Here is a 20,462-nt window from a genome sequence, read left to right as displayed (position 1 = left end):
TATAAATGCAGCATATACTCCTCTCAAGCCATATTTTTCAGTTTAACCAAACTATAATTTTCCTGAAAATTATAATATAAAATATTTTTGAAGTATGACTTTCAATGAGTGAAACATATCTGTGAAATCTCATGTGAAAGTCAGTCACTTTAACAACTATCCTCAGATTCATCCAGGGCTGTCTCAGAGAAATTAATTATTTAAAATAGTAGTAAATACTGTATAGTTTATATATCATTAATATGATAGTCATATAATACAAACATAAGGCATACATTATTTGGATATATATTTTGACTTAATAATGAGTACAATGTTAACTCATGTTGCAGAAATTCCTTCTCATCTTTCTTTGGCCATAATATTGACTGTATTTTTCTCTGTGTGATTTTGTTCTTCCTGATCCAATTCCCATGTCAGTAATCTTAGGAAAGTATATATTAACTGTAAATATATTTTAATAGTTATTAATTCTGAACATTGTTACAATGAGTTATTAAAAATTCAATTAATATACTTACCTTGTATTAAAAAATTCCAGTTTAATGGAATAAATATACATATTATAAAATATATTTCATATTGCATTATTTTTCATAATCTCAGTTGAAGTAATAGAAGACATTGTTATGGCTTTCATCTAGATGTCTCCCCAAAGAGTTGTGCACACATAGGTGGAATATTGAGGAATGACTGGATCATGGATGTGTGATACTGGATTAGTCCATTGATTTGTTTATAGCATGGTTCTGGGCGTGTATGATGGATTTACTGAAGAGAGAAATCTCACCCTGGGTGTGATGGGACCAGCCAATAGTTTTGTAGCCTGGATGGAATAAAAATAAAAATAAGAAAGGTGCTGCCTCCTAACTACCACGGCATTAACTGTTTCTTCTCTGAAATGCCCCTCTGCCATACCGCCCTGCCTTGGAGCCAACTGACTATGGACTAAAACTTCTACAAACTGTGCCCTAAAATAAACTTTTCCTCCTTTAACTTGTGAGTATCAGATATTTTTGTTCCAGTGATGAGAAAGTAATTTTGACACGTTGTAAATACAACTGGTTTAGGTTTTAAAGAACTTTTTTCTATGCTAAAAGAATATGCACATTATTTTTTCATAAATGACTATGTTTAAGAATGGAGACAAGAGCTTATTGTCTGTATATGCTTGTTACAGAAATATGGTCCAAAATCTTTTTATTAAGCAGATAACAGCACATAGATAACACATACAATCATCTTTTGCTGTGTACCTCAGATTGGTTCAAAGATCCTTAGCATCACAGATACCAAAATCTGAGATAGTTCAAATCTCTTACGTAAATAACATGGCATTGCATATAGCCTACATACATGATATCATTTACATTAAATTGTCTCTACATTTCTCATAATACAACGTAAGGATGTGTAAATCTTGTTTTGATGTATGCTTGAGTTAATGGTGACAATAATGACAAGACAAATAGTCTAAGGATGTTTATTATATACATATTTGTCAAATATTGTCAGTTTGTGGTTCATGGAATCTGTGGATGCAGAACCTATGGAGACTTAAGAAATATATGTGTATTTTTTCTATTACATTTCTAAGTTCCTGTACTCTATTAAATCATTCAGTCATCACAGATGATTCTATGAGTTAGGCATTATTTTTATCCACATTATTTTTATCCACAATTGACTGATAATAAAACAGACAGCTGGTTAGTTCAATATTTGGATTTGAACCTGGATAATCTGATTCCAGAGCCCTCATTCTTTCTTACTGTGCAATTATGCCACTACTGTTTTACTGATAATATGTTCAATACAGAAAGAAGTTTTCAATAAACTGACAGAGGTAAGAATATACTGTAGTAGTTGGATCTTTTATCTGATGCACTTGTGGACACAATTCTTAACTCTCAAATGATTACAGCATAATGCCAGTTTCCTTCTGCCTTGGCTACCAAACTCCTTTACTCCCGGTACTTCTCCAGATTCACCTTTCAACTTGTCTCTCTGTAGCTCTGCCTCACTCATACATACAATGACGTGTTATCTGAAGCTTTACCTTTAGACTCTGCTGTGACCATTGGAAACTGTGAATTTTTAAGGTTTACTTTTAAACATTTCTATAAAGCATTTACTGACCTTCAGGGTTGTTGATGCCTTTCTCACTTGTGCCCCAGAAACTTCTAAAGAATATTATCACAGTGCCTATTACATTTTATTACATTTATCTTTTTTCATGCAACTGCCTCTATCAATTTTACTGTGAAACAATGAGGGCCAGATCTCTGTCTATTTCTTTTGTATTCATTCCATGCACATTTCCCATCACATATTGGTAGGCAGTTCATTTTGGGTGATATATGAGGAATGAACAAATATATGTGTGATGTATATGATCCAGACATCATAACTAGAATATAGGGCAGTGCTTCAGTACACAAATAAAAATATTGATTGTTGATAATACTTTTCCCATTTTCATTGCAAAGGATTGGCCTAAGTGCTTTTATTTATGCTAGCAGGACACAAGCAGTTCTACAGCAGTGTTTTTTGTTTTTTTGTTTTTGAGAAGATTCTTTCAACAGAGGTGAATAAATGACAAAGTGATAATTGTTACCTTTGTTCAACATCATGGCATCTTCAGTCAGTTCTATCCCTGCTTCACTAGTCACCTTTTCTCCCTACTGTAAACTGACATTACCAAGAGAAAGGCAGAAGCTTGTTTTCTAATCTCTGCCACTTTTCATTCTTTTATAACCCCAGGCAAGGGCAGAATAGTAAAGCAATATTCCTTAGAGTCAGGAAACTGACTCAGATCTGCTAAAATAGAGCATTAGTCTTGCTCCAGCTAAATTCAATTAGAACCCCTGCGTGAAGTTCTAACTATTATAGAATTTTCTTCCCACCAAATTAAGTTCTAGTAGATTGTTTCTTCTAACAAGGTGAAATAAGTACACTGCAGTTTACTCAAAAAACTCAGGTAGGGTATAGTAAAAATAATGGTGTTTCAATATGTTCTTATGTAAAATTTGGTATTTATTAAAATTTAAGGTACTTTAATAAATATAATGTAAAATTTAAGTGCCTTATATTTCATTAAAACAACTTAAAATTAAGATTAGGTTTCATAGTGATATAAAAATGTCAAAGTTGTTTACATACAAATAAATGTGTTATTTATAACACATTACAGTATATTTGTAAAAAATATACCTTAGTTAATTACATCCTGCCATCCTGATGATCATTAAAAGGAAGTACTTTAGGGCTGGGGATTTAACTCAGTGGTTCTGCTGCCTGCCCTGCAAGCACAAGGACCCAAGCTCAATCCCCAGTACAAAAGAAAAAAAAAAGGAAGTACTTTAGAAAACCATATTTGTATTAAATAGAAATTTATAAAATTTTAACTAACAGGATATCAGTAATAATAAATTCTGTATCAGAATTTCCTTATTCATATCAAAGTAATTGGTTATTACTTTCAATTTTTGTTAGGGAGATGTTTGTTACTTTGCCATATGAAGATTTATGACATTTTCCATTTATCATGACAGAGTATTAAAGAATGTGAGCATTATAGTGGCTATAAATATGACGCTTTCAATGGATCACCATCCCTGGTCATTTTAAAATTTCCTCATGCCATGTCAATCTGCCAAAACTTTTAACTTGAATCCATTTATTTTGGCATAGTTTAAGCACTGTGTTTGCTCTAATTTATCATAAAACATTTGAAAATATAAGTTGCAGTTTCCCTCCTCTTTCACAATTGATAACCACGTGGTTCTACCTCAGATAGTCACAGAGAAAAATTGGTTCTACATTAACCAATTTCCACATTATTGTCAATTACACTTACTGAGAGAGGACTTAGTTGTTCTTTATTTCTATAGGCTAACACTCTTTTCTTTTTTTTAACACTCTTTTCTTGAAATCTACTTTTTCCTGTGTTCTATGGCTTTGATAGCATCTGCCATTTTAGGTAGGATAGGCTAGAGGAATGTGGGTAGCAGTAACAAATAAGTTCTGAGATCTGAGTGGGTTAACACTCAGTTATGCCAGTTTTGATGTGGGTTGTCAGGATACTATACCTTTTTTATGGTCTATACTATCTGGAGAAATTGGACTCTCAGTTTTTACTCACAAACATAGAAAACAACAAAAAAGACATATTGTCTGCTGTGTTTCTTCTGTGACTGTTCCTCAGAATCAGTGGGTCTGAATTATTCATATGACCTCAATCCAACTCCAAAGACTTGAGTGCCAAGATATTTCACGTGCTCTGCCTGTCTCTCTTCCACCTAGTTCTTATTCTAGCACATTAACTACTCCTTTCCTATCAACTGGTCCCACATCACAATGGGAGCCTATATTGACTCTATATTCAGTCCTAAAATTTTCCCTGAGTGACATTTCATTATTTTCGTTATTATTTATATTTAGATTAATCACAATTAGTTATCCCTTTTTTAAACATTTTTATAAAGGTTTACCATTTATTACCATGGCTAACAATTTGCAAACCCTAAAAATCCCACAAACATACACACACACACACATGCACATACACACCTTAACATGGTTAGGACTGAAATTATCTTCTCCAAAGCCAAACTTATCTCTTTGTGACTACACCCAAATAAACTGGTAATCATTTTCAACTCTTCAAGTACAGCCATTATCATTTCAAAATTGTGTGCAAACTTTTAATCTCTACTCCTTTTGTCATAATTTAAATCAGCATTTCTCACGCTATCACAAAGCCTTTCTCAACTTATCTTTTTTCTTGTTATGCCACTCTTCGTGAGATTTCTCATACATATCCATCATGATTGTATTAATTTTATTTAATCTTATTAGGACAGACTATAGTGTTCAGAGATTGAAATAATATACTTTAAAGGAGTTTTGCCTATTCTAGGATGTGCCTTTTATTTTGTCAGTGTAAATATTTTAAGTACATAAATATAAGAATACTTTTTGACGTTGGATCACTTTGAAAAAAATACAAAAACTATTTTAAAAGGACAGAAAATTAAACTGAAGAGAAAAGTTAGAAAACTGTTTCAAAAGATCATAATGTAGGATAGTTGAACACCTAGTATTTAAGTTCAAATACAATGTCACTGCTCCATATGTTGAGGATCATTATTACTAAGGGATTCATTTTTTAAGACTTGGTTTATATATTTAAAAATATACATGTCAAAACATAATGATTTTTATAATAAAAACATAAGAGCAGTTAATCTATAAGGAACAAATATATATGATACTTTAAATCTAGCTTTATGATAAGATTCTTCTGAAATAAAGACATGAACTGTAACTGCCTTTTTTTAAGATGATTTTTTCTTCCAACAGGACTGATCAATTTAGCTCACTATTGGTTATTCCACTTAATACAGCACTTAGTGATAGCATGAAATTAAATTTGTTTCCTAAATTTGAAAAACCATGCAGGTCCTTGGCTTTCTACATTTTTCCCTTGCTACATATACATTAGTTATTATTCTATGTGTTATTGATTTTCACCTTTTATTTTTATTAGTACATGCCTATAGTATGTAATGATTTCATTCATCTCAGGGAGTTGGTACACATATATATGTAATATCTTAATTCTTTTTCCTTCCCTTTCCTTCCCCTTCTTCAGGTTAAAAATTCTTAAATCTTTCATAAAATCAATTCTTATTTTTATCATTTATTTGCTTGTTGCTTTTAAGGTAGATAAATTGAGGAAAATTTACTGAAAGGTGCCTAAATTCTTATGAACATAATAGTGTGTAGAAAGATTACTGTTATCCCCTCAAAAGAATGATAAAGTTTGTAAGATATCTTCATATTGAGAAAAAGAAAAAAGGAAAGAAGAAAAGCTGTCAGCTCACAGTTCAAATGGAATAAAACACTTATAGTTCTTATGAATAATAAATGTCAATATAATTCAAATCGCTATTTTAAAAGGTTTCAAAGTAATGACTAATTACTTACTTAAATTAAGAGACTTAACTGACTTGATAGACAGCAATAGGTTCACATCGATTGACACAGGTCTCACGTTAACTTGGTTTTAAACAACCAACAGAAAAGAAAAACCAAAAGAGGTATAAAAATAATGCCATAGTAATAAAGCTAGATATAAAAAGTGGATCAAATAATTGACCCCTTCTGGTAGTTTCCAGCTACATTGGTAGCTGGCCATAGTTATGGATCATTAGGAAAAAACTATGGTAAAGTCTATAAGAGCTCAACTAGAGTTTTAAAATCTCTTAGCTAAAATTGTTCTTCAAATTGTCTCTATCTTCTTACAGCTAAAACTGGAGAGACTTATGACAAAATATCAGACTTAAAGGTTACAATCACTATTTCAGGTTCTAAGTGCAACTCTTTCCCCAACCTTCCCTTCCATTCTGGCACTCATGCTTAGATTATTCATGCTTTAGTTTCTTTAAAATTTTGTTTATTCTTGCCTAGAGGCTACCAAATTCCAAGCAATCATACCAAGGACATATGTGCTAGACTTCTTTTACTGGGATCAACCAGATAGACATTGTAAACAGCTCATTACTGCTAAACTACAATACAACTTCTATGTCAGATTCTGAAGTTTCCTGAACCTTCTGCTTATCCTCTTTGTGAGAGGCTATTATAAATGCTCCTGGTGGAAACACTTGTTGGCTATATTCATAGAAATACTGCTGACCTTATTATTTGGCCCATGTATTCTTAGCTGTTTCTTTGGCTTTGTCTCCTCCAGATTTAAAGTTATACACCTACTCAAAATGACAATACCTGGCACCTATGGAGGTCCTTTAGATAGACCCTCTGTAGAGTAACTGACTTCTGATCACAACTACATCCCTCTTCAGCCAGAAGTAGCCAGAATATTCTTTGCCCTTTCCCCCCCTCACAGTAGTTAGGGGTACTTCTTCAGAGGGGGGGAATATTGTAGATAAATAAGTTAATTAGATATCTTGTAGGCAGTTAGGGTAGGGCTTGGAGGGACCAACATGGAGGACAGTCTAGAAGCCAACATGGAGGACAATCAAAACACATTCACTGAAGGCCATCATTGTAAAAGAAGAGAAACTACCACGCCCATGTGCTCCCCTAAGAATGAATAGCAGTGCTTGATATTCTAAATAGGTATCAATCATCTGGGTGGCTGTCCAAAATCTTCCAAGAAAGATTACTGACCCACCCTTTACCACCAAAAATCCTTACTCATTCCTTGTACGCTTGCTATGTGACTTGGTTCCCCATTGGATCCCCATTTAATCAGTATTACCTAAGTGACTCTACTTTTCATAATCTTACTGGCTGTTCATAGTTTTGTCCACCTTGTGATTTCTCATTGGATCAGTATTACCTAAGCTACTGTACTTGCAATCTTACTAGTTAACTATCATTTTGTCCCCCCTTGAACCCACCTCAACTCATGGCTTTGTTCCATAAAACACCTTTGAGAAGTAGGGTGAGTGGGTAACACACTTTCGGGTCTCCCTTCTGTCTCTCTTAGGTAGAAGCTATCTTTCAATAAATTTTTCCTACTCTAAAAAGAAGGTAGCTGATAAAATGATATATTACAGATGATTCTACCAAAAGACATTTTTAACATTTCTATACTGTTTTCTGTATCTATTGAAGTTGATTTGCTTTCTTTCTATAGTAATTTAATTTGGCTATAATTAATATGCAACGAGCTGTATTAGTTTTAAGTAAATAAATATGACTTTTTATTTATTAATTACCCAAAAAACCATCTTCACAATCAATATACTGATAATATACATTCCTCCAAAAGTTTTATTTGCCCCTGAGTATTAATTCCTACACTCCTCAATGCCCCATCCATCCACAGAAAAAATCACTAATTTGCTTTCTTTCATTAGAAATTGGTTTAGATGTTCAAAAATTTTATGTTAGTGGAATTTAAATAGTAATTAAATTTGCCTTATTTCATCTGGTTTCTTTCTCATAAAATAATTCTGGGATTTATGTTGCGGTTGTCAACAAATGATTCCATTTTCTAACACTGTATTGAAAGGACTTAGCATGATTTCTTTATTTATGCATCTGTTAAGAAACATTTAGGTTAGATAAAGGCTTGAGCTGTTATAAATAAAATTATTAGAATTATTTGTATGTATATAAGTCTCTGTATGGCATTATACTTTTATTTTTCTTGAGCTTAAAAATCTTGGAATTTGTTGGGTGGATCACTTAGGAGTTGTGTTTCTCTTTTTAAGAAGCTCCAAACTTTTTTGCAAAATAGTTGCTTCACTTTGTACTCCTAATAGTATAATATAATACATAAATTTCTCCACTTTTTTCTTCATTTACCTTTTTTGCTGAAATATCTTCAAATATTTTGGCAATATTACTTGATTATTGTTTAGTATAGAGTTTAAAAGCTTTTTATACATTTTGACTATGTCACGTTTTTGCTACATGCTTTGCAAATAATTCATTTGGGCCTGCTGTTTTTCCTTTTATTTCCTTAATAACATCTTTAGAATAACCCAGTTTTAAAATTTAAAATTTAATTTTTATTTTATGTTAAAGATCATTTTTATCTCTAAGAAATCTTCACCTAATTATTATTAAAAATGCTAGAATTCAAAATTTTAGGTTCAGAGTTTACATTTGTGTGTGTTGCTCAAGTTACAAATCAGACTTTCTAAGTTAGATCTGCTTAATTATCAACAACACTTATGGAAAAGGCTATTTTTCCCACTGAATTGCCTTCAATGATGAGTAAAAATCACTTGTACATATAGTCTAGCCCTACTTATGAACTTACTTTTCTGTTCTACTATTTACCTATCATGACACTAATACCACTCTCACTGAAAACTGCAACTTTAAAATAAGTTTTGAAAGCAAACATTGTAATTCCTTCAATTTCGTTCTTCAAACATCTTTTGGGTATTGTAGAAGCTTTCAAATGTCGTCTAGTTTTAAAGGCAGCTATACAATTGGAACTGTAGTGCATGCTGAGGTATTGATTTGCATTTCAGTGAATCTGTAGATCAAATTGTGAGAACTGTCATTATAACAATATTGAGTGTTCCTGCCCACGTTTATGATCTAGCTTTCCACATTTATAGATTATCTTTAGTTTGTCTAAGCAATTTTTGTTTTATTTTACTGTGTTCAAGTCTTCAACATCTCTGTCAGATTTTCCTAAATATTTAATATTTTGTTTGATAACATAAGGTGCTGTTATTTATGACTATTTGTGGAAGTTTGTAGAAATAAAATTAGCTTTTTTATGGCCTGATGTCCAGAACACTTGTAAAACTCTTAGGTATATTCAAGTAGAACTTAATAGATTTCAGAGATTTTCTACAGAGAAAACCAGGCTGAATTTGAACAAAGATAGGTTTGTCTTTCTTCAAACATTTATTCAATCTTGAGTTTTTAAAATTTGTATTACATTGACTTCCATCTGGCATTGCTATTTCCCTTCTCCTTCTTGTTGCTGTATAATTTATCCTTTAGTTTCTGAAGGTGTACACTCAGATTACTATTTTGAAACTTAATGATAAATAATTTTAGTGTTATAAATTTACCCATACACATGCTTTAATGGGCAGCCACAAAAGTTTATACCTTTTCATTTTGTACAATGTAAATTCTTTTTAATTTTTTTTTGTTTTATTAAAACTTATTTTAAGAATACATTTTTTATTTTTTATCCACTTTTCAAATACTTGGGCATTTTCCAGAGGCATTTGTGTATTTGTAGCTAATTTAACACATTTGTGACTGGAAAACATAGTTTTATTGATATAAATTCCTTTATATTCATGGTATTTCATGACATTTGCCAAATACAGATTGTTTACATTCACATAGTATATATCCATCTATAGCATTAGAACCATATATTTTCATCACCTCTAAAATTTTCCTCCCATGTTTTTCATCATCTTCATTATTATTATTACTAATACTGTGGTAAGTATATTTAGAATAAAACCTACTTTAGCAAATTTTAACTGTACAATGTAGTTTTTAAAGTTAGAGTTAGTATGCTTATGTAGTTATACTCAAACTCAATGAATTGAATATATTGCTACATAAAGGATTTTTAGTCAACACACCTCTGAAAAGTAGTTTGTAATAAAAGAAACACAAGACAAAGCAAAGCAAAACAAACAAACAAAAATCAATTTGTAGTCTTCAAGTTTAGGGTGGAATGTTTCAAAAATGCCAATTTTGCCAAATGGGTGGATAGTTTTTCAAAATTTATTTCCCCCTAATTATTCAATCAATATTTCATGGAGGAGTATGACAGTCTCTGAATTTGACTGTTTCTTCTTACCATCTCTAAATTTTTTTATTTATCGAGTGCACTAATGTTGAGGATTATTATGGAATCTTGTTAATGATAGTCATTCCTGAAAAACTCTCTTGAAATATATTTCATCCAAATGATTCATGTCAATATGGTACATTTTATTCAATTTTCTTGCTTTGAGTAAACTTGCTTTATAATTATTGGGTTCTAATTATGAGTAACATGTCATTTTATTTCTATATAAATTGTAATTTTTGTTTTTCAATTATGATGTTTAAAATATTTACAATCTTTTTTTTCTTTTATTGGTACATTGTAGGTATACAACACAATTACATTTCTCATTGAGAATTTGTACCTTCACATAATGCATCTTGGTTCTTATTTTTTCCCCATTCCTAGCCCTCCCTTCACCCCCTCCACCCTTCCCTATTTACAAAGACTTTATTTCCATTTTTTCCGTTTCTCAGCATTTTTCCTTTCCCTTCTTTCCTGTCCCCTGCCCCTCCCACTAGCCCTACCCCTTTGGACATTTTTTTCCTATTTTGCATTATTGATTATTCATTCTAATCTTTGGTACATTTTAGGTATACAATATAATGACATTCACTGTTGGAAATTTGTACCTTTACATAATCTCTCTTGGTTCCTATTTTTCACCCTTGCCCAGCCCTCCCTTCAACCCCTCCATTTCTCCAAATTTACAAAGATTTTGTTCTATTTTTCCATTTTCTCATATTAATTCCATACCCTTCTTTCCTTTCCCCTAGCCCTCCCACTTGCTTCCCCTTTTCCCCTTTTCTTCCTATTTCACATTACCTATAATACATTTTAGTCCTTATTTACATTTTTAGTTTCTAACACCAGAGAAACTATTCGGTATTTATACATGTGTGTCCTATTTGTTTCACTTAAGAGTATCACCTCAATGTGGATCCATTTAGCTATAAATGTCTCTAATTTCTCATTTTTTATGGCTGAGTAGTACTCCATTTCATTAAAAAAAACACATTTTCTTTATCCAGTCTCCAGTTGATGGGCATTTGGGCTGTTAACAAGTTTTAGCTATCACAAATTGTGCTGCTATGAACACGGGTGCACATATATCACTGTGGTGTGATTCTTTTAATTCTTTGGGGAAGATCTCCAGCAGAGGAATAGCGGGGTCAAGTGGGACTTCCAGTCCTAGTACTTTGAGGTGTCTCCATATTGATTTCCACAGTGCTTGCACCAGTCTACATTCCCACCAGCAGTGGAGAAGGGTTCCTCTTTCCCCACACCCCCGCCAGCATTTCTTATTGGTTGATTTCATAATAGCAGCCATTCTTTCTGGAGCGAGGTGGAATCTCAGCATTGTTTTCATTTGCATCTCTCGAATGACCAGTGATGTTGAACATTTTTTCATGTATTTATTTGCTATTTCTACTTCTTTGTCTAAGAAATGTCTGTTCATTTCAGATGCCCATTTTCAGATTGGGTCTTTAAATTTGGGAGGTCTGATCTTTTTAGGTTCCTTATAGATTCTAGATAGTAGACCTTTGTCTGTGGAAAAGCAGGTGAAAATTTTTTCCCACATTGTGGGTTGTCTCTTCAGACTGCTGGTGGTTTCTCCTGCTGTTCAGAGGGTTTTTAATAAGAAGAGATCCCACTTGTTGATTGTTTGTGCTAGTTCATGGGCAACTGAGGTTTTGTTCATAATGTCTTTTCCTACACTGATGTCTTCAAGAGTTCTACCTAACCTCTGTTCCAACTGGTTCAGAATTTCTCTTTTAATATTTAGATTTTTAATCCATTTTGATTTTAGTTTAGAGCAAGGTGAGAGATATAGGTATAGTTTTAATCTTTGGCAAGTGGAAACCCAATTTTTCCAGCACCATTTATGAAAGAGGCTATCTTTCCTCCAGTGAGGGTGTTTGGCTCCTTTATTGAAAATGAGATGGCTGAGTGTGTCTGGAATTGTTTCTGCATCTTCTAATCTGTCCCACTGGTCCTCAGGTCTGTTTCTTTGCCATTACCATGCTGTTTTTATCACTGTAGCTTTGTAATATAGTTGCAGGTTGATTGTGATACTTCCTGCCGTGTCTCTGATACCTAGGATTGCTTTTGCTATTCTGGGCCTCTTCTTGTTCCAAATGAATTTTTGGATTATTTTCTCAAGGTCCACGAAGTATGCTGCTGGGATTTCAATTGGAATTGCATTGAATCTATATAACAGCTTTGGAAGTATGGCCATTTTCACTATATTAATCCTTCCTACCCAGGAATACGGGATGTCTGTCCATTTTCTGATATCATCTTCAATCTCTCTTTTCAGAGTGCTATAGTTTTCAGAGAAGAGGTCTTTGATTTCTTTCATTAGATTGATTCCTAGATATTTCAGTTATTTGGATGCTATTGTGAAAGGAATTGTTTGTGCCATTTCTCTCTGAGTGAGTCTGTCATTGGTGTAGGGGAAAGCTATTGATTTTTGTGTGTTGACCTTGTAACCAGCTACTTGACTGAATTTGGTTATTAAGTCAAGAAAACTTTTGGTGGAGTTCTTGGGGTCTTCTATATAGAGTATCATGTCATCTGCAAATAATGACAATTTGACTTCTTCATTTCCTATCTTTATTCCTTTTATTTCTTTCTCTTGTCTAATTGCTAATGTTTCCAAAACTATATGAACAAGAGAGGTGATAGTGCACATCCTTGTCTTGTTCCTGATTTTACTGTGAAGAATTTCAGTTTTTGACCATTTAGTATGATACTGGCTGTTTTTTTCTTCATAGATGGCTTTTAGCAGTTTGAGGTAGAGACCATCTATTCCAATTTTTTGCAGGGTTTTTATCATAAATGCATGTTGGATTTTGCCAAATGCTTTTTCTGCCTCTATGGAGATAATCATATGATTTTTGTCCTTGACTCTATTGATATAGTGTATTGCATTGATTGGTTTGTGTATGTTCAACCATCCCTGCATCCCTGGGATGATTCCCACTTGATCAGGGTGTATGATCTTCTTGATGATCTTCTGCATTCTATTTTCCAGTATCTTATTAAGGATTTTTTCATCTATGTTCATTAGTGAGATTGGCCTATAGTTCTTTTCGGTTGGGTCTTTCTCTGCTTTGGGGATCAAGGTGATGCTTGCTTCCAGGAATGAATTTAGGAGTATTGCTTCCCTTTCAACTTCATTGAAGAGTTTAAACAGTAGTGGCAGCAGTCCCTCACTAAATGTCTTGTAGAATTCAGTAGTGAAGCCATCACTGTCCAGGCTTTCCTTACTTGTTAAGTTTCAAATTACATTTTCAATTTCATTGGTTGATATTGGGTTGTTTAGAATTTTTAGGTCTTCCTCATTCAACTTTGGTAATTCATATGTGTCTAGGAATCTGTCCATTTCTTCTGTGTTTTCCATCTTATTGATGTATAAGTTCTGGAAGTAGGTATTGATGATCCTCTGGATTTCTGCTGGTTCTGTTGTAATTTCACCCTTTTCATTCCTAATTGCATGGATTTGGGCCTTTTCTTTCCTTTTTCTGATACAGTTGGCTAAAGGTTTGTCAATTTTGTTGATTCTTTCAAAGAACCAACTCTTGTCTTCATTGATTTTTTTGTATCATTCTCTTAGACTCCAGGGCATTGATTTCTCCTCTTAACTTCATAATTTCCTCCCTTGTATAAACTTTGGGTTTGTCCTGCTCTTCTTTTTCTAGAAGCTTGAGGTTCAGCATCAGGTTGTTTAATTGGGCTCATTCTGTTTTGCTAATATGTGTATTCACTGCTATGAATTTCTCTCTTAAGACTGCTTTCATTGTGTCCCTTAGATTCTGATATGTAGTATTGCCATTGTCATTTAATTGAAGGAACTTTCTGATTTCTTCTTTAATTTCCTCTATGACCCATTGGTTATTCAGAAGTGTGTTGTTTAATTTCCACGTGTTGATTAAATTTTTTGAGTTTCCTTTGCTATGGATCTCCAATTTCTTCGCACTATGTTCTGATAATATACAGGGGATAACTTCAATTCCTTTGCACTTACTTAAACATGTTCTATTTGTGAATATGTGGTATATTTTGGAGAAAGACCCATTTTCAGCTAAGAAGAATGGGTATTCTAATTTTGTGGGGTGGAAAACTCTGTAAACATCTGTTAAGTTCATTTGTTCAAGAGTTCGATTGAGTTCTAGTATTTCATTACTCATTTTTTGTCTAGTTGATCTATTTATTTCTAACAGTGGGGTGTTGAGGTCCCCCACTACAATTGTATTAGTGCATATATGACTTTTCATGTCTGTTAGTATTTGTTTTATATAGTTGGGTGCACTAGTGTTTGGTGCCTAGATATTTATGATTGTCATCTCTTCCTCTTGGATTGTTCCCTTTACAAGGATGTAGTGTCCTTCTTTGTCTCTCTTAATCTGTGTTGGTTTGAAATCTACTTGATCAACAAAGAGGATAGCTACTCCTGCTTTTTTTCAGGTTCTTGTCACATGGAGTATTGTTTTCCACCCTTTAACTTTCAGTCTATAAGTTTCCTTTTGAATTAAGTGTGTTTCTTGTATGCAGCATATTGTTGGATTTTGCTTCTTGACACATTCTGCCAGTCTATTTCTTTTGATTGATGAATTGAGACCATTAACGTTGATATTATAACTGAAATATATTGACGTATCATTGCCAGGGCTTTTTTTTTGTTGTTGGTTTCTTCCCATTTACATTTAATTTCTTGTCATACCAGATGGGTTCATTCTGCTTTGCTTCCTGGGGTTGTGATCCTCAATGTCTGTTCCTAGGATATTGTCTAAAATTCTTTGGAGTGCTGATTTGGTATTCATGAATTTCCTAAGGTGGTCTTTGTCATGAAAGTATCTTATTTCTCCATCAATTTTGAAAGATAGTTTTGCAGAGTACACCAATCTGAGTTGGAGGCTGTTTTCTTTTAGGGCTTGGAATATGTCACTCCAATCTCTTCTTGCCTTGATGGTTTGTGTTGAGAAGTCTGCTGTGATTCTGATGGGCTTTCTTTTGTATGTGATTTGTTTCTTTTCTCTAACTGCTTGTAGAACTTTGTTTTTCTGTTGAGTTTCTGGAATCTTAACAATTATATGCCTATGTGTACAGGTTTTTTTTTTGATATAGGCTATTTGGAGTCCTATATGCCTCACTTATCTGTATGTCAAGTTCTTTTCACCTGCTTGGGAAGTTTTCTGCCATCACTTCTGTGAAGAGTTTTTTTATGTCATCTCCACTCTCTCCTGTTTCTTCATTGACTCCAATCAGTCTTATATTATTCTTCTTTGCATCTTCTAGCAGCTGCTGGATTGATTTCTCATGTTCTCTTATAATTTTGAAACAATTTTTCTTTTCCTGGTCATTAATTGCAATCTTATCTTCTGTATCTGAAATTTTGTCCTCACATTGGCTCATTCTGCTGTGTAGACTTTCAATGGAGTTTTTAATCTCATGGAAATCTGTTTACATCTGTTTTATGGATTCCATTTGTTCCTATGTTGGGATTCCATCATGTTCCTGAGCTCCTCTCTAGATTTATTAATCATGTCTTGTACTAGGAGCACGATTTCTCCTGTTATCTGAGAAATTATTTCTGATTTCATTTTTTCCAGATCCCCTTTTATTGCCAGTTCAGTGGGTCCAGGTGATTGAGTATCAGAGTGTTCCAACTCATTTCCCTTTGGGGTTGCTGTAGGTTATCTGGAAGTCTAGCTTTGAGACTTATTTACATATTTTCTCATTTCGACTGTGGGGGCATGGGGGTGCTGTTGATGTCCATGTGGCTCACCTCCTCTGAGCTGGGAGAGGTGGGCCAGGGTCCAGGAGTGTTGGTAGGGTGGTGGCCCGGAAGCCCTTTCCTCTGAGCTGGGAGTGCCAGGCCTTTTGGTGGCCCAGAAGGCCCTTCCTCTGGACTAGGAGCAGTGGGACAAAAGCTCGGAAAACCCTACTTCTGGGCCAGGAGTGGTGGGATGGAAGGCAGCCCAAAATCCCTTTCCTCTGGGCACGGAGTGGCAGGAGGGATGGTGGCCATTAAGCCCCTTCCTCTGGACCAGGAGCAGTGGGATGGCGGCTCAGAAGCCTGTACCTCTGGGCAGCAATTCTTTAAATTCTGAGAACTTGATTAGCTCCAATACAGTGGTCTGGTGATCCAGTGTCCTCTGCGTCTTTGTAGTGTGGAACCAGGTGGCTGTACAGAGAAGAGGCCAAAATAGCAGGTGGGGGGGGTGTCCAGTGGATTGCTGCAGGAGCATGGGCTGATTCAGTGTTTTCCTTGGGACTGGCAACCTCGAGACTGTGTCTGCAGACTTGCCTGTCTGCAGCGAGCTGATTCAGTGTTTTCTGTGCAACTCTAAAATATTTATATTCTGTATGAGTATTGATAAAAATTATTTTAAGTACACCATCATATTATTTGTTGCTGTTCTTTTCAATGTTTTTATTGCCCTTTTCTTCTTATTCTACATATTTTTGTTTTGGTAATTTTACATTTATATTTAAAATGTTTTTGATGTGTTTTATAACCCTTTATTGTCATTGAATTATCTTTAAGATTCATAATATACATTAGTAAATAATCATAATGTTTTTGCAAGTCGTAATATACCACTGTACATTTAGCTTAAGTATTGTAAAATATATATGTCTATTTCTATGCTCTTAGATGTTTTCTTTTTGTTGTATGTTTTAATCATGTACAACATGGTCTGTCTATTGCATTTTTTCCTCAGCTTAAATAGTCAGATATCCATTATCCATTTTTCCTGGGAAAAAATTGACAAAAATTATATATTTTCAGGATGTGCAATGTGATGTTTGATGTAAATGTCCTCTGTGAAATGATTGCCAAAATTTAAGAACATACCAATTTCTCATGTGATTACCCTTTTATGTATAGACTATTTAATATTTATCCATTTAGAAAAATTGAGTGATAAATAATAATCATTATTCTGTGCATTAAACCTCCAGAACTTATTGATAAATTTACATCCTTTGACAAACATTGTGCAAATTCTCCCATTCCCTACAAACCCTTTTCTGCTTTCTATTTCTATGAATTCAACGATTTAGATTTCATATGTAAGTGAGAGTATTCCGTTTTTATATTTCTGTGCCTGGATAATTTCATTTACCACAATGTCTTCCAGGTTCATGCATATTATTACAAATGGCAAAATTTCCTTTTTTTCTATGGCCAAATTCTACTTATTCATATCACATGTGAGATATTTGTTTTATTATATTAATATACACCTGTGGAATGTCTCTATACTTTTCATGTGCACAATTTGTCTTTTCACTTTATCTATATCTCAATATTACTTTTGAAAACATAGCATATTGCAAGAATACCTGACCTAATGTTTAACTACTAATTCTATCTTCTATGTCAGTTTTGATTTGACTTTGATTAATATTATCACAGATCATATTTTCCAACTTCTTTGTATTCCTGGATATTTTTATTAACTACTAGACACTGTGCATTTCACCTTGCATTTTCTTGATATGTTTGAAACCTATAGTTATGCTTCATCTTTAATTTGGTAGATAGCTTAGTTATTAAATAATTCTGAAAGTGGGAACATAGTAGCATTTAATCTCTGCCTCATTTGTCCCCAGTTACTGAGTAAATACTCTGCATATTATTTAATACTGTATCCAATACCCAATAGTTGTATGGATTATGAAGTTTTCTAGTACTGGCAGTGGAGACATATATATATATATTTTTCAATGATGGGAATCATCTTCTGAAACAAAGAATTTAATTATTAAGAAGCTCACTTATTGCACTGTTCTATTTAGTAAACTCTAGACACTGTCATTTCCCAGACTTTCATTTCTACCTTATCAGCTCATGGTTTTCACTGGACTTTGCCTATCTTCTCTTTCCTTAAGTTTTGCACTGGATACTCTCTACAAGATGGAACACATGCTCAAATCTCATTTCTCCAAGTCTTTTGGAGATCATTATCTTTCAGGAATTTCTGGTCTGTGTCTTAAAAATTATTTTGTCATATGTTTTATCTTTTATGCTGCTTTGTAATCTTTGGTTACTTCAGTTTGGATAAATATCAAATTATTTTTAATGATAATTTGTCATTAAATAATTCAGTATATATTTGTGCAGATTTTACATGTTGTCCTAAAAACTTGACTGAAACACATGTTCAACCAGTTGCTTAGAAAGCCTAAATTTTGATTTAAAGCTTATGTCATTACTCTGTAACTTATTCTGCTCAATAAAACTAAGTTATTTAATGCGTGATTTCAGGACTTAGGTCACTGAGACTGATGTGTTATTCTAAAGATAGTACCTGTTATTATAAATGTAGAATAGTTTTTAATTATTTATTTGCATTTACTTATTTACTTGTAGTTGGAACATAAACATATTTTATCTCATATAACATTATTTCCAACAAGTTTTTTACAGTCAAGTCATATATGTTTGGTCTATTCTCTTCATTATTGCTATAACTAATTGGATGACTAAGCTTTTCTGCTAGAATATTCCTCTGTTTTTTTTCTTGTATAGGTTTGACAGATCAGAAGCAAAATAAAGCCACATTATTTACGTATATGACAACCAGGGACATGGGATAGTTGAGGGAGTTATAATCTATGTCTGTTGGATCCCTTATTTAGGATTAGCTTTCTGAGTCAGAATGGTGAATATCATTACCTCATCTTGCACACAATTGCGAAGGAAAGCTTATGGGCAAATATTGGAGTTACTGACCATCTCCTATTCCTGTGTCTCACACAAACTTCATTCTGAATTTCTGTCTCTTTTTATTATTCCTGATATATACAGGGGATATTAATATGTTGGCCCACATAATTTCAGGCTTAGAATGACTGTGGCAGCTCAAGGAGAAAACAAGCCAATTTTTTTTGAAAGAAGGACAAAGATTGGAAGTCTTTTTAACTTGAAAAATAAATGACAGTGAAATTTTCCTCTCTTTGAATCAGTCTTATTTCTTTTAACTTTTCTAGCATTTTTTTCTTTTCCTTTTTTTAATTGTATAAAATTTTCTTACTATTCAAATGTAGTTCATATCAATTTCCTACAGACATTATGGATTTTATCACATCATTTTGTCACATCTATATGTTAGAGAAATTTCTATCCTACTAACCTGATTTTTAACAATATACTATATTTTTTTTCAGACAAGGTCTTGCTGTATAATTCATGATGGCCTTGAACTCACTATATAGCCCAGGTTGGACTAGAAATTGTGGTGTTCCACCTGCCTTAGCCTTCTGAGTCCTGAGATTATGGGGTGCTCCACCACATCGGGATCTTACTATTAGGACACATGTAAGTTTCAAATTGGATGGTTGAAGATAAATTTGACCACCCTTCCTGTTTTTCTCAAGACAATCATGATTAATACCTATTGTGACAATGGAACTTGATCCACTTTTACTTCTATAAAGTTTGTTGGTTTGGAAGATACATTATGCATTTCATGAAATATGGCCAATAAGCCACCCACAAATATTGATGGCTTGAAGAAAATATATAAGTAAAATTTCAGGGGCTACCACAATCTGAAGAAAACACAGAAAAAGTATGAAGAACTTTGATTTGGAGTTGAAATTGCCCTTCTACTTCCACACCCTCTCTCCTCTGTTTTCATTCATAATCATTTTCCTCCTCTCCTCAAATTAAGTCTTTCAAATTTTTATTATTCAAATGTTCACAATTTATTCTCAAATTGTGTGAGTATATCTTACTTGTAAGAATGGAAAAATGTGTTTCCTTAAAATATATTCGGTCATTTAAAATTAAAAATTTAACAGCACAAAATAACCTTTCTTTTCTACTCTGATTTAGAACTTTGAATGATCTTAATTCATAGTTCAAGTAAAACATTTATGTGAATCTCAAAGAAAATGCTTGAGAAAAAAGAAGTAAAAACCTTTTTATCTCTAACATGGTATTTTAATCATAATACAGATGTACTCATTGGGCTACTTCATTAAACACATGTATTTCAAATGAAAACAAATGTTATCTTAATTGCAAAGATCTAGAAATTCTTGAATTCATATTGAAGGATTTTAATGAATATTAAATATAGAACCATATATGATAGTAAACTATAATATGTATATTGAACATTAGATGAGTCATAAGAAAATA

Source organism: Heterocephalus glaber, unplaced genomic scaffold (genome assembly GCF_053883595.1).
Source record: "Heterocephalus glaber isolate CG9 unplaced genomic scaffold, H.glaber_assembly_v1.0 deba00000546, whole genome shotgun sequence".
NCBI lineage: Eukaryota > Metazoa > Chordata > Mammalia > Rodentia > Bathyergidae > Heterocephalus > Heterocephalus glaber.
The sequence above is the reverse complement of the archived record's forward strand: the minus strand, read 5'-3'. Positions refer to the sequence as shown.